Source organism: Ambystoma mexicanum, chromosome 5q (genome assembly GCF_040938575.1).
Source record: "Ambystoma mexicanum isolate Mex_15411 chromosome 5q, UKY_AmexF1_1, whole genome shotgun sequence".
NCBI lineage: Eukaryota > Metazoa > Chordata > Amphibia > Caudata > Ambystomatidae > Ambystoma > Ambystoma mexicanum.
In genome coordinates, this window is record NC_090933.1 from 685,394,114 (window position 1) to 685,407,684 (window position 13,571).

General features: G+C 46.7%; 1 protein-coding gene across 4 annotated transcripts in view; it reads left to right on the top strand.

The window, feature by feature from the left end:
• CSPP1 (centrosome and spindle pole associated protein 1) overlaps positions 1-13,571 on the top strand; it is a 1,841,309-nt gene that overhangs the window by 119,683 nt on the left and 1,708,055 nt on the right. The gene's annotated exons all lie outside the window — the stretch shown is intronic.

Below are 13,571 nucleotides of genomic sequence, written 5' to 3' on the forward strand. Positions count from 1 at the left end.
CCAACTCACCGGCTTCTTTCGGCATCTCTGCGTCACTCCTTGATGCTTCGTCCGACCCTTTGCGTTCCGGCAATACCATTGACCGCTCCCCTGTGACGACGACGATTGCTCCCTGCACTGCCCTTCTCTTGAGCTCTACAGGCTCCGTTGGGTCTCCACGTCCTCCATCACACCTGAGTGACTTGCGTCTGGTTGGGAGCACGTCTCCCATACAGCTGGGCATGATTCTGCTTCCTGCTGCTCATACTCTGGAAAACCTCACGCTGCCTTTTCCCTCGCCAGCCTTTGCTGGCGCGCTCTCTTCTACTTCAGCTTCAACTGCTTTTTGGCCCCCTGTGCTTTTCCTGACCTCATTGAGATAGACATCCAACGGGTGGGTGCGTGATAAAAGTATTGTTTGCAGGTCCTCTTTGCAGACAAGTTGTGATTGGACCTGGCTGTTTCGTTAGCTGTGCCAGGAGAGTTTGTGCCATTGTATATGTGAAGCTTAGCTGCCAAGTAAATTGGGCGCCAACTCGTGACTGCTTTGAGGATATTATGTGGTCTTGAACAGTATCCTGGCCTGGAGAGGACACTTATCTTGCTTGATTCACCATAGAAGCTCAGTTAATAAAATGTTATGTTACAGTAAATAATATACAGGCTACTACGCCAAAACATCAGTCTAGCGAGGTAACACTAATTATCATGCTTGCTTTTTTAAGGATGCTGAGTAAGCAATGGCTAGACTGAGTGCACCAAAATGCCAGTCTAGCCAGGGAATGGCAGACATGAACTTGCCTTTGCCCAAAAATATCAGTAAAACATGCAAAGTCAATAAAGGATTTGTCAAAAATGCTCCATTGATCCCCAGACTCACAGGGCCTTACACACACACATGCATCCCCTTTCACCCACTGGTCACTCACCCATACATCGCCTCACGTACTCGCTCACACTGGATTCACACAAACACACACTACCACATGTATGCTCATTCACCCACCAGTCACTCACACCTTCTCTTACATCCACTCATTACATTCTCTACACAGGCACACACCCACCCAGACCATTCAAAAACACATAACGTCTCATTCCCCCACCATTCACATATATACATCTGACACGCACACATGTAAAACACACATCTTACCTTACAAAAAAAGGCCTTACCTTTTTCTTGCAGATTCGGTCCATCCTTCCATGTCCGCTCGGCTCCTCCGTGCTGCTCACAAACAGTAACCAGGAATCTGCGAGAGCTTCCTGGTTCCCGTATGTGAGCTGCAAGAAAGCAGAGGGAGAAGGGCCCACTACACCAGGAACACTCTTTTTTTTTTTTTTGCCAAAAAATTAAGGTTTTTTTTTTTTTCAAATTTGTTTTTTGTTTTTACATTTGGGGTGCAAGGGAATCCCAGGGGCTGCAACTGTGGCCCCCCAGGTTTCGCAGTTGGGACCCTTGGCAACCCCCAAATGACGTCCCTGTGGGAGTTGATTAGAATGCAACATGTTCACCTGGAAGGCCTGGTAAACCAATTCAGGACCATACTTGAGAATCCCATTCTATCGATGACTAGGATGCATTGGTTGAATGCAGTTGAGAGGACAAGGAGGTATGAGCCGCCCTTACTCATAATTTGGAGGGCATCATTGACCACCTGGATTGCAGCTGTCTCAAATCTACATTTGAGGTGGAACCCTGACTGCTAGTCATCTAGGAGGTGTAGTTGTTTGATTCTGGTGAGTAGTTGTGTAGAGACTACTTTTTCAGTGATTTTGTCGATAAACGGGAGGTTCATAATGGGCCAGTACTTGGCGAGGTAGCCTAGTTGTTGCGTTGGTTTTTTTTCAGAAAAGGTTACATGAGACCAGTCTTGAGGGTATCCTGGAATGACCCCTTCATTGAGGGAGGCAGTAAGTGCTGGGCTCATCACTTGTTTAATAATGCAGGTTGGGATGATATCAAAGTAGGAGGTATGTTTGAGGCAGGTGAGTATTTTTAGCGGGGGCTGGAAAGGGTAAGGAGATAATTCAGTCCAAAGGGGCACTGTGCAGGTTTTGGTACAAAGGGAGAACTGGGGAGGTTGATTTGATGATCTGACAGGTTTTGCCAATTTTTTTCAATGAGAACGTTGTTGATGCAGTCACATTGTTCCTGAGTTGCTGGCGCTTCAGGGTCAGGTGAGGGTTTGGTGCAATGCTTTACTACGTCAAAGGGGGGGTTTGCTCCTGTTAGAGGATGCCACGATGGTGGTGGAGTTGTAAGCAGCTTTGGCTTCGATTATCATAATTCTACGATTGGCACAGAAAGGATTGAGGTTTGTGAGCTCTACATGGTTTCTGACTTTCGAACCACCATTTCTTTAAGGCTCTATTGAGTGTTTGATGGCGGCAAGTTCAAGGGTATACCATGGGGCAGATGGTTTAGTCTTAGCCTGGCTGGTTTTGGGAGGACTAGTATCTTCCAGTTTTATAACAGAGTTGTTAAATAATTCTAGGAGCACCGAGGTGTTCCCTGTGGTGGTGGTGGGGGAGTCTGCAAAGTTTGTTACCAGCACATTCATCGGGAATGTTTTGAATGAGCAGGTCTGAGGGAGGAGGTGTTTAGCCTGACCTTTGTGGTCAAGTGGGTGATCGACCGTGGGATGGCGGCATGGTCAGACCAGTCACGTGGGATAGGGTCTGTGCAGATTATGAGGGAAGATATAAAGACTAGGTCTACGGTGTTGCCTTTGTTATGCGTGGGCCCGAGCACAATTTGTTTAAGGTCCTTGGATCTGGTTGGGGCAAAAAGTGTACTTAGAGTGTGGTTGTAGGTAGGAGACACAGGGACGTTACATTCTCAGAGAAAGACTTACTAGTACAGGGGGCAAAAATTCAAGTTGCATGCTACTAGCCAGCCATAAAAAGTCACTCACCACCTTCATTCTATACATACACACAGCACACCATTACTTAAATGCCAAGAGTCCAATATCAGCCAAATGCTAGTGGTGAGTGCACATTTTTCTCCCTGATTAGTGTGTGCTAATTTGACAAAGGAGAGAAGTTGGAGATGTCAATGAAAGTCACTCATGTGACGTGGTCTATAAATTAGATGGAAGGTAATGGATTCCTTGTGTGATAAAAGGGACCGGCAAGCTTGTTCTGGGAGAGGGGATTATGAAGCATGACCAATCGCTCCTCTGAATGATTGCCATTCCGCCTCCTGCCAATTCTGGTGTGCCAGCATGTTGGATGAAGTGGCTTGGGGGTGAGGGGGTAGGAAGATGTGGAAAACATGGGGCGGGTGAACCATGTTTTGGTGCTTAAGATGTCTTCAAGGCTGTTGTACAACATGAGGTTGCCTAACAGCGTGAGCAGCTGCTGGGCAAACATTGATTGGCATGAGGGGGCATGTTTGCGTGTGATCCATGGATTTTGGATGGTGGCAAGAGCAATATTGATGAGGTTTGCTAGTGTAGCTTGCCAGAGCTGCCCATGGTGCTTGCCTGTTCAAACCCTAGCGAGGATGGTATGGGCTGTGTAGACACGAGGCACATGGTGTTGTCTTTTGGCGAGTTATTGTGCACCAACTACTTTGCAGGCAGAATGCAGGATAGCGAGTACAGCCATGGGCCCCATCAGACCTGAATAGGAAACTGGTGTGGTTCTTTTCTTTGTCTGTCCATTGCAGAAGATGCCAGCGTTGAGGACAACCAAGGAGGACGGGTGAAGTAGGTGGTGGGTGGATTAGTGGAGAGGCTGCCTCCTCAATGCTGTCAGCCTGGAGCTGTCTTGGTGTCCTTAAGTAGCCTCATGGAAGGCAGGAAAATGGGGATGGGTGGAGCTTAACAGAAGGGGACGAAGTAATCGACAAGGACTGCCATATGGACCACCCACAGAGCCTCCCTTTAACCATAATGAAGTAGAGAGCCCATAAGCTCCCAGTTCTTACCTTCCAGGAAGCACCCGGGAAATCGCTCTTTCAGGCCTCGGAGCAAGTACCCCCATCTTTCCTCTCATGCACATTGATTACTGGAAAATCTGCGAGGCTCCGAGGCAAATCAAGCAAGAGTTGGTGTGGTGATCAGAGGCAGAGTTGTTGAGCCCCGAAGTCACTTCAGCCTAACTTCAAAATGGCAAATAGGGTATAGGAGAAGAAGCTGATGCAACAAAAAAAACCTACAGGGAAGTGAGGCAAGGGTAGTTCTTTACCGGGAGGAGGTAGGTGCTGTAAATAAAAATTTTGGGAGGTGTATCTGGTCATTGATTAACCAGGGTAATCGAGCACACTATAAATTCTGTTATTTTACTGCAGGTAGTTGCTTACACCCGGTTACTAACCCAGGCAGGATGTAGGCCGGAGGAGGCCGAGAGGAAACCCTAGCAAGAAAATCAGAAATCTGTAGCTCAAAGTCTGGCAGAGGGGTCAGAGAACTAGAAAGAAGAACTTGAGGAAAACACATCACAGCTGTGCAACCTGCCACTGTTGGGCAACAGCATTTTTTTTCTATGCCTGTTCTCTAAGCAAAGGGGTAAGACATGTTTTCAGGTCTCAGTTTATCACAGGCATCATCATTGACTCAGGGTGGTAACCCATGGGTAGATGGTGAGAATAATAAAGCCGGATGTACCTTAAGTAAGGGGGCTAAAGCTACTTTCTGAAAGCTATGTCAAAGAAACGAGCACTCTGCTATATCCCAGAGATGGTGTGTTGGAATAGGCAATCCCGAAAGGTTCAGTGATCCTTTAGATCAGCCTTTGCACCAATTTGAATAAACCCTATCTGATTGGGAAAACTGTAGAACTGTTCATCCTAGCCAAGCCTGTCACTTCCAAGCCTGTATTTTAACATATTTGTTATGTTGATCCTTAGTCATACGGTATCAGGGTAAACATTTTATGCTGCAAGGCACTAGCCAGGCATGGAAAGATTCCAGCCACCTGAAATGAATGGATTCCAGTTCTCCATGTGCGCACAGCACACCATACCATGTATTACCTGCCAAAGTCGTATCTCTTGGCAATGGCTAGTGGAAAGTGCATATTTTGAAATCTGACATATGGGGCAGGTCGGAAGGAGTCACCGCACACAAAGTTGCCATGTTAGGTTTCTTTTATTCAAATAATAAAGAAAGGCCTCTCTCGCCCATCACTATAGGTTAAATCCCTACCTGACTAAAAGTGCTTGTCTATCGTCATGATGTCAAAACCAAAAAGATATGTTCAGTCCAAACCTAATTCTACATGGCCCTACCACTAATAAACAATGACTGAACTTGAGACCAAAGAAAATCTCTCTTCTTCTGACCTCTCCTTTGTCTTTTCCTCGTGAGGCAGTCTTTCAGGGATCTCTTATTCAATATGGTTCTTCAATGTGCAAATGTTTTTGTTTAACAAAAGTTTCTTTATGGTTATCTTTTCTGGTACGGTGTTAGAATTCTATTGAAGAGTTCTTCAAGCTCTTTCCAACTGTTCATGGGACTGGTCTTCCAGAAAATATGTGCCTTATTACTCTCCCCGAAATAGTCTTTCAAACATTTTCCTTTCACTTTAGAAGGGTCACTGGGTTTAGCGTTGAGACGTCCCCCAACCCTGGGAGCTCCTTGATAGATTATTTTTCTGTTCGTATGTTTCACTCTCGACTTTCAACTCGTAACACTTTATACAACTTCACTTTAAGTGGTCTCCCCACTCGCCAGCAATTCTTGCTTTAATTACTGCGATTCCTTCTCTTTCGCAGTATTGTTGTCTCCACTTCCTTAATGATTCAGTTATTCTTAACTTTACAGTTCTTGAATAGTTCATTAGATGCTTCCTTATACTTGTTCTATCTCCTTATCGCCCTTGTAGCATGCACGTTCTCTGCTCTCTATCACATGTTCACCTGGCGGCTTCCTGCTACTCCTTTCAATCCCGGTACCTGTATTTGTCATGTGTCTTGACACACGCTGGTGTAATCTGCTCTGGTCTCTTGCTTCTCCTTTCTGGGCTTCTCGCTCGCTCAGATCTCAGCATCTCTGCCGTTTTTCCTGTTCTGTGAACGGCAGCGGATGTGACCTTTGCACTCTTCCAATCTTCATGTTTCGGCATTGTTGTGCGGGGGCGCAAGGCCCACCACGAAACCTTTGTGGTCATGCCACCATGTCAAATGGTTCCTTGTTCCGTGACCTAACGGCTTCCCCGTTGTCTGCTTCACTGGGTCTCCTGCGTCCTCGACCGGTGTCCTCTGCTTCTCAGAGGACCGCAGGTTTTGAAGCCACACTTTGCTCCGCCTCTCCAGTGTTCTGACTTCAGGGAGCTTCCCCTGCATGCCGTTCTCTCCCCACTTCTGGCTTCCTCGTCCCATTTTCATAGGAACTCCTTCTTAAAAAGGTATTCTCCGTTTCTTCACACAACGCGTTTGATTCAACATTGCCTATAGCGAAACAGCAGGAGGATACAGTTGTTTGGATGAAAGGCAGTCCGATATATGTATATAAAGGGTCCTGCATAGGGATTTTCCTTCGGGAAATGGGAGTCACTCCCAGTGATGTCCCACTTGCCCAGACCCCTAGGGAGGATCTTGCGGAGTGGGCTTACTTTCCTGGCCTCAAAAGGGTGGCTACCCCTTTTTGGAGAAGGGGCGAATACTCCCAATTCGTCACACATAGTACATTTTTGAACAAAAAGTAGTGAGGTGAAAGAATTCAATTTGTATTAAGATTTAAGTTTATATCATAAAATAGATACATTTTCTTTAATATTTGGAAGAATGGGAGGAATAAATTCAGAGCGATCATAGCTATACAAATATATTTTTTGCATATACAAAACCTTTAAGTATTGTTAAAGAGCACCCTCGTGGTGGGCCACATCTAGTCAGTTGTCCAGAACATGCACTGTATCCAATTGCACAAGCCAGCATTCTGAGTAGCCTGATGACTTAACCCTCCTGCACTGCCACTACTCACTCTGAATCTCCATTTTTTTTATTACTGATATGCTGAACCTTACCTTCTGTCTTTCCAGTACACAGCACGAGGCTGGAGCACCTCGGTTAGATAGTGACTACCATGAAAATAGAAAAAGGCTTGCTTTTTCCTTTTTCAATCATTTTGTTTAAATTGGGTAATCTAGGCTGCGTGCTATGCACAAGCTTGTTCACGAAAAATAACTTTACTAATCTTGGTTCTGATGTTGATAATTGCCACCATGGCAGGCCTTCCTGGATGCTAACTGCTCTACCAAATCACGTTAAAACCCTGAGCAGTGTTAAATTGGGCTGGCAGGCCGTTCCCAGCTGCCGTTTTCCCCTTAATTATTATGCCTTTGAACTATTGTGAACTATAGTATGAAGATTTTCCAGAATAACTTTTGAAAAAGTCTTGAGTCTATTAAATTGAAAAAAGGGGCTCCTGGTGGTGACCCTATTCTGCCCAGGAGGGCTATATAATCATCAAATACAAGTGAACGGGTCAGTAGAACAAGCATGCCCCCTTATTGCTCAGTTTCAGATCACAGACTGTATAAGTAACACATCTAAGTTGTTGTAATACTTATTTTTATGATTTATTGCACATATAGTGCAGAACACCAGATTTTACAAAATAGAGCAAAATAGATTGCAAGACAGACAATAGCTAGTTAAGTTCCTTGCACAAAAGTACATAAAGTCAACATAATACAAATTCTACTGTCGATACACTTACACGAATGGGGTCATATCACGTAAACAATTGCAATAAGTACATAGAATAAACACTTATATACAATGAAACCTTTTGTGACACTGTAATTCAAGAGTTAATGTCTACACCACGGTGTTTCAGCCTTTTGTGGGGGCTATATTCTAGCCCTGTTCTTGTAGGAGCCTTCATCAGGACAGGAGAGACTGTGACGTCTAGGTGTTCAGAGAAAGCTGTGAAAATGTACGAGGCACAGTAAGGGAGGTGCTGATAGACATTGTTTGCGAGATGCGTGATTGAATCACCTCGTGTCCCAAAGATCTAGTGGACACGGCTTACCTTGTGGGGAAGCATTGGAGCCACAGGAGGAAGGATGTGGGTCCAAGGACCTGTAGTCTCTTGGCGTGGAACATACTGAAAGCCTGATAGAATAGAAAAAGGAGGGCTTAGTGTATCCCTAATCTATTAAAGAAACACTCTATGCAGAGCGCAATCAAAAATGCTTAAGTTATTCAAGGTAGCGTGGATGCGCCACAGGATCAGGTACACATGAGGTGGTGCTGTAGCAGTGGGACCTGCCGTGGTGACCTACAAAAATGCACATAATTATTACTGGCTAATGGGCTGGTGCTGGCAGTAGTTAATGCATTAAAAAATTAATTACCTGAAATGTCGTCATGTAGTACGAGTAGAATAGCTGAAGCCCGGTCTAAGAGCGGGCATGGCATGGGCTGGGCTCGGTGGAGGGTGCTCACTGTGTGTCCTGTAGTGATTTAGGGCAAGCAGAACACTGGCAGTGCTCTGGCAGCTCGGTTCACGGGCACTTCAGCCGGCATTGTGGCGATGCAAACGCCGTTGCTATGGCCACCATTCTATAAATAGCAGTGGCAATTTTGCAACAATCTACGTGGCAAGCATCAAGCTGAGTGGAGTATCTACATACAAGATTATGGTAATGGTCTGCCAAACAATTAGTCATAGACCTGGCATCCTGTGTGTAAAGACTGTGGGGCTAAATACATTTGCTGTTGCTGTTAAGCTCACTTGGTCTCTGCGGGGGTGTTGGGGCACGGTTGGAGCCCTCCCTCGACTTGGCTCCCCCCAGTATCGGCTGTCTTCCTCAGCTGCCACGGAGGATGTTGTTCTGGATGCTGGTATTGCCCCTGGGAGGAGAGGAGAGGCAATGGCGCAGAGGTGTTACGAATTCCCTCGCCCCTTTCGTGCCAAAACAGAGTGCGCAAGAGCCTTCCCATGCAAGCTCACCTGTTATTTGTAATGCTGGGCTCTCCGTCCTGCTTCCTTCAGCAGGGGTGCGTAGAATGGGCCTAGTTGCTTCACTGGCCCGCGAAGTGGTGATCCAGACCGGCTGTGACCAATCCACTTGGAGGGTAAGTCTTTGGTTATGGTTATTGTTCGTTTTTTTAATAATGTCTTTAGCAATGAGTCTTGACTTGATGGTAAGTAATAATGATGTCTTGCAATGTCTCTGCTCTCCCCTATAGATCCTGGGATTCTCTTGAGGATGATGGACTCTCAAGGTCAACAGGTAAACTGGCCGTTATAATGGTAGTCAAGATTCAGGTAAGATGCAGCCAAGAGTTTGTTATTATGAGGTTTCTAACCTGTTTTCTTTTCCTTTTGTAGGAGCGGTCCGACTCGTGTGGAGCAGAGTCCGGATGCTTGAGGACAATTCGGCGGCTCCGGAGGAAGATGACGCGTTGAAGCAGAGATGAAGCGAAAGGCTCCTACGTCGCTGGAAGTCCGAATTGGGAGAGAAAAGGCCCCGACTCCGACGGAATGCAGGTAGGGTACGCGCACAGCGATGGAATGGCTGGAATCAGGCAAGCGCACCTTCAGCGATGGAGCGGCTGGGATCAGGTGGGCGCGCCTCAGCGATGGGGCTGCTGGAGTCAGGTAGGTGCGCCTTCGGCGATGGAGCGGCTGGAACAGGTAGGGAAAATGGTCTTCAGAGATGGAGTACCGGAATCAAGGTGAAGAACAGCGGTAAGCGTCATGTTGCAAAGCAGAGTAACTCGAAGCGAGTGCATCTGGTTGGGCTGGCCTTATATAGGCTGGCTCCGGCCCCTCCCTTTAGCCACGCCTTGTGGCTACACCTTGCCTCGCCCAAGGACTCCAGCACGTGCCTCTGCATGCTGTTCTATGGCCACGCCCGGCCCTGATGCACGTGCCTTAGGCACAGAGTGTGCCAAGCTCACATTTCTATGAGCCTGGAACCAGAGGCGCCGGGACTGGGTCCATGTGGCCCCTCGGGGTGATGAAGGCCTGGGCCCTTGCCGCATGGCCATGACATTTGCTATGGTAACAGACCCAAAATTTGATATAATTGGAAACACTAGGGTGGCATAGCAATGGGGAGTTTTGGGCCCCCTTCTAGTCCACGCAGGTGTGTGGGGCGGGGCTACAGCCATAGCTAATGCTCACCGCTGTTAAAAGGTGGCCGCCATTTTGAAAAGGAATTTTGCGTGGCACTCCCCTCAATGAGTGGTGTCTGCTCATAAGATTGTAATATTGAGCGGTAAAACAAATTGGTCTCCAGTGGATGAAAGCTATGGTGTTGATTACAAATGTGGTACCCGTTGCCATGTTAATGGACCAGATGGCAAACAAAAAAGGGGATGATCTAACTGATAAGTGCCAAATTTGCATAAAGTGGAGTGTCCGGTGGAGCCCACTTGTATGTTAAGTAGTCAAGGATCAATGCTTGTCAGAATCAGCCCGGGTCCCTAACTAGAGATGCAGACTGTTAGGACGCTGCCTGGGCGATGACTAGTGTCACATGTTATGAAACTTCAATAGTTGATCACGTGCAAAATACATGTATGGTGGAAAGCACTCATAGGAAAGATCATAAGAAGGATTTCCACTCTACAGATATGTTTAATCCCAGTTTGACGGTATCTAGCTTGTGGGCCCATCTTTGCTCTAAAGCAAAGCACTGGGTCAGTGTTTTGTTCAAGACTCCTCTCGCAGTCGATTTCAATTTTTATAGGACAAACTCTGAGGTCTGTGTTCGTATGGTTTTTTTAGGGTAAAATGGTTGACCAATGGTTTGTCAGGGATCTTATTTCTGATGTAAGAACAATGCTCTGAGATTCGCATTTTGATACGTCTAATGGTCTTGCCTGTGTAAAGCAGGCCACACGGGCATTCAATAATGTAGATGACCCCTTTAGTCTTACAGTTGGTATGTTCTCTCAAAGTCTACCTGATATTTTTGTATTCAAAGTTTTTTTTCTGAATCCTGAGTGCGCATGCAACACATTGTCCACATTTGTAGTGTCCTACAATTGGAGGAAGGTTCCACAGGGTATTTATAGGTTCCGCCGGCTCCAGAAAAGTGTGGACCAGAGATTCTCTCAGATTTTTATTTTTCTTGAAGGCAAAACACGGAACATTGTTCAGTGACCTGTGTGTTTTATCAGATGCCAATTTTTCTTGATGGTCTTCTGTATCAGATCGCTAAGAGGGCTATACGTGGTTACACATACCATCCTGTCTAGTTCTTTTTTTGGGCCTGGTTTCTAAGCAGACCTCTCTGGGGGTTTGAGCTGCTCTTTTCTTGGCGTCCTTGATGGCTTTGCGAGGATATCCTCTTTGAAGCAATCTTGTTTGCAAATCTTCAGCATGTTTCTTGAATCTCTCTGGCTCTGTACAGTTCCTCCGGATCCGCAAAAATTGGCCGTACGGAAGCTTGTATTTCAGGCCATGTGGGTGGTAACTCCTTGTGACCCCCCCCCCCCCCCCCCTCCGTCCCATCCCACTATGCTTCCCTCTCCCCCAATCGGAGCTGCTTGTAATAGATCATGATGTATTGCTTATTTATAACTTGTGATTTTTGTGTCTCTCTGTGTAAAATGTGCTGTACCCGTCTTAGCCGTCTGCCAATAAACAAAAGTTTAAAAAAAAAGAAAGTGCAGCAAACTGTTGCGGTCCGTGGGCTTTTTTTTTTGCCATCCGGTCCATTAACACCATAGCTTTCATCCACTGGAGACCCAAATTGTTGTACCGCTCAATATTACAATCTTATGAGCAGACACACCACTCCTTGAGGAGTGCCACGCAAAATTCCTTTTCAAAATGGCGACCGCTTTTTAACAGCGGTGAGCATTAGCTACGGCTGTAGGCCCGGCACACACCCGCGTGGACTAGAAGGGCCCACAACTCCCAATTGCTGTGCCACCCTAGTGTTTCCAATTATATCACATTTTTATGCCTGGGTCCGTTACCATGGCAACGGTGCTAACAAATGTATTTAGCCCCATAGTTTTTACACACAGGAGGCCAGGTCTATGACTAATTGTTTGGCAGACCTTTACCATAATCTTGTATGTAGATACTCCACTCATCTTGATGCTTGCCACGTAGATAGTTGCAAAATGGCCACTAATATTTATGGAATGGTAGCCATAGCAACAGCGTTTGCATCGCCATAACGCCTGCTGAAGTGCCTGTGAACCGAGCTGCCAGAGCACTTTGCCAGTGTTCTGCTTGTCCTAAATCATTACAGGACACAGAGTGAGCACCCGCCACCGAGCCCAGCCCATGCCTGCTCTTAGACCGGACTTCAGCTATTTTACTCATACTACACGACGACATTTCAGGTAATTCATTTTTTAATTCATTAGCTACCACCAGCACCAGCCCATTAGCCAGTAATAATTATGTGCATTTTTGTAGGTCACCACATCAGGTCCCGCTACTACAGCACCACCTCATGTGTACCTTATCCCGTGGGGCATCCACGCTACCTTGAATAAGGTAAGCATTTTTTGCTTGCGCTCTGCATAGTGTTTCTTTAATATATTAGGGATACACTAAGCCCTCATTTCTTCTATTCTTAGGCTTTCAGTATTTTTCCACGCTAAGACACTACAGGTCCTTGGGTGGGGTTGGGGGGGGCGTGGCTAACTAACCATGGACTCGGACGTGCTTCGTGCTGGGCTCCTGGTGATCCTACATTGATTTGCTAAATTACGCTTTGAAAAAATGACACACGTGCCTGGAAACTGAAGGATCGAGCGTCGGAACACATGCATTGTGCAAATCCTGAAGGGTGAATCATTCGTGGTTCAAAGGATAAATGGACTTTTGTGAGGAGCGGCCATGAAGATACTTTGTTAACAAGATGGCGGCGAACAAAGGAAGAGTGGTCGCAGCCAGGAAACAAAACTCATTTCTCTGAACTGCACGGATCGTTCTCAGATGTCTGCCTATGGGGAAGCATTGCATTACAGAATAGGACCGTGTTAATGGAGTAACACTCCCGGGCCCGAATGACTGTAGCGGTTGGATACTGTTGCCAGAAGAGATAAGATGGCTCGTAACTGTATGCAGCAGCGGCTGGATCTTGCCGCTCAAGCGGAGCAGGAAGACGTCGACCGCCAGCATCATTAAAGTTTATCTCTGTCCTTAACTGACGAGGCGGCGCTCCGGGAACCTAACACAAGGAGCGTCCCTGAATGAATACAGTGGAAGCAGAAGGGTGTGATGTGCAGACGCGGCTCCCAGCTGCTTATTAAGGTAGCTGTGCCTGCGATACGTGATACAAGATATGAGAGGAGCGGGCTGTGGCGCTGAGTAGAAGTTGGATGTGCGTGCGGGCAGAAAGCCCTTAACAAAGCGGATGGCAGCAGATTACATTGGAGCGAGCTGTGTGGGCGTTGGGCGGCACTGAGGACATTAGGAGCTGTCGGGCTCTGCAGTAAGCATGCTACTGCAGCGTGAACATACGCTGTGACCCGGGGAGCGGGTCAGATTGCTTGGGGCGGACACGGTGGTACTCGGCTCAAAAGCACCAAATTGCACACGGAGAGCTGCCGCCAAGGGATAAGACCTACATCAGGCCCGCACATGCATACTGCCATACGAGTCAGCCGGTAGATGTGCAGGGCACATAGCAAAGAGACAGTGATTAAAAACAGA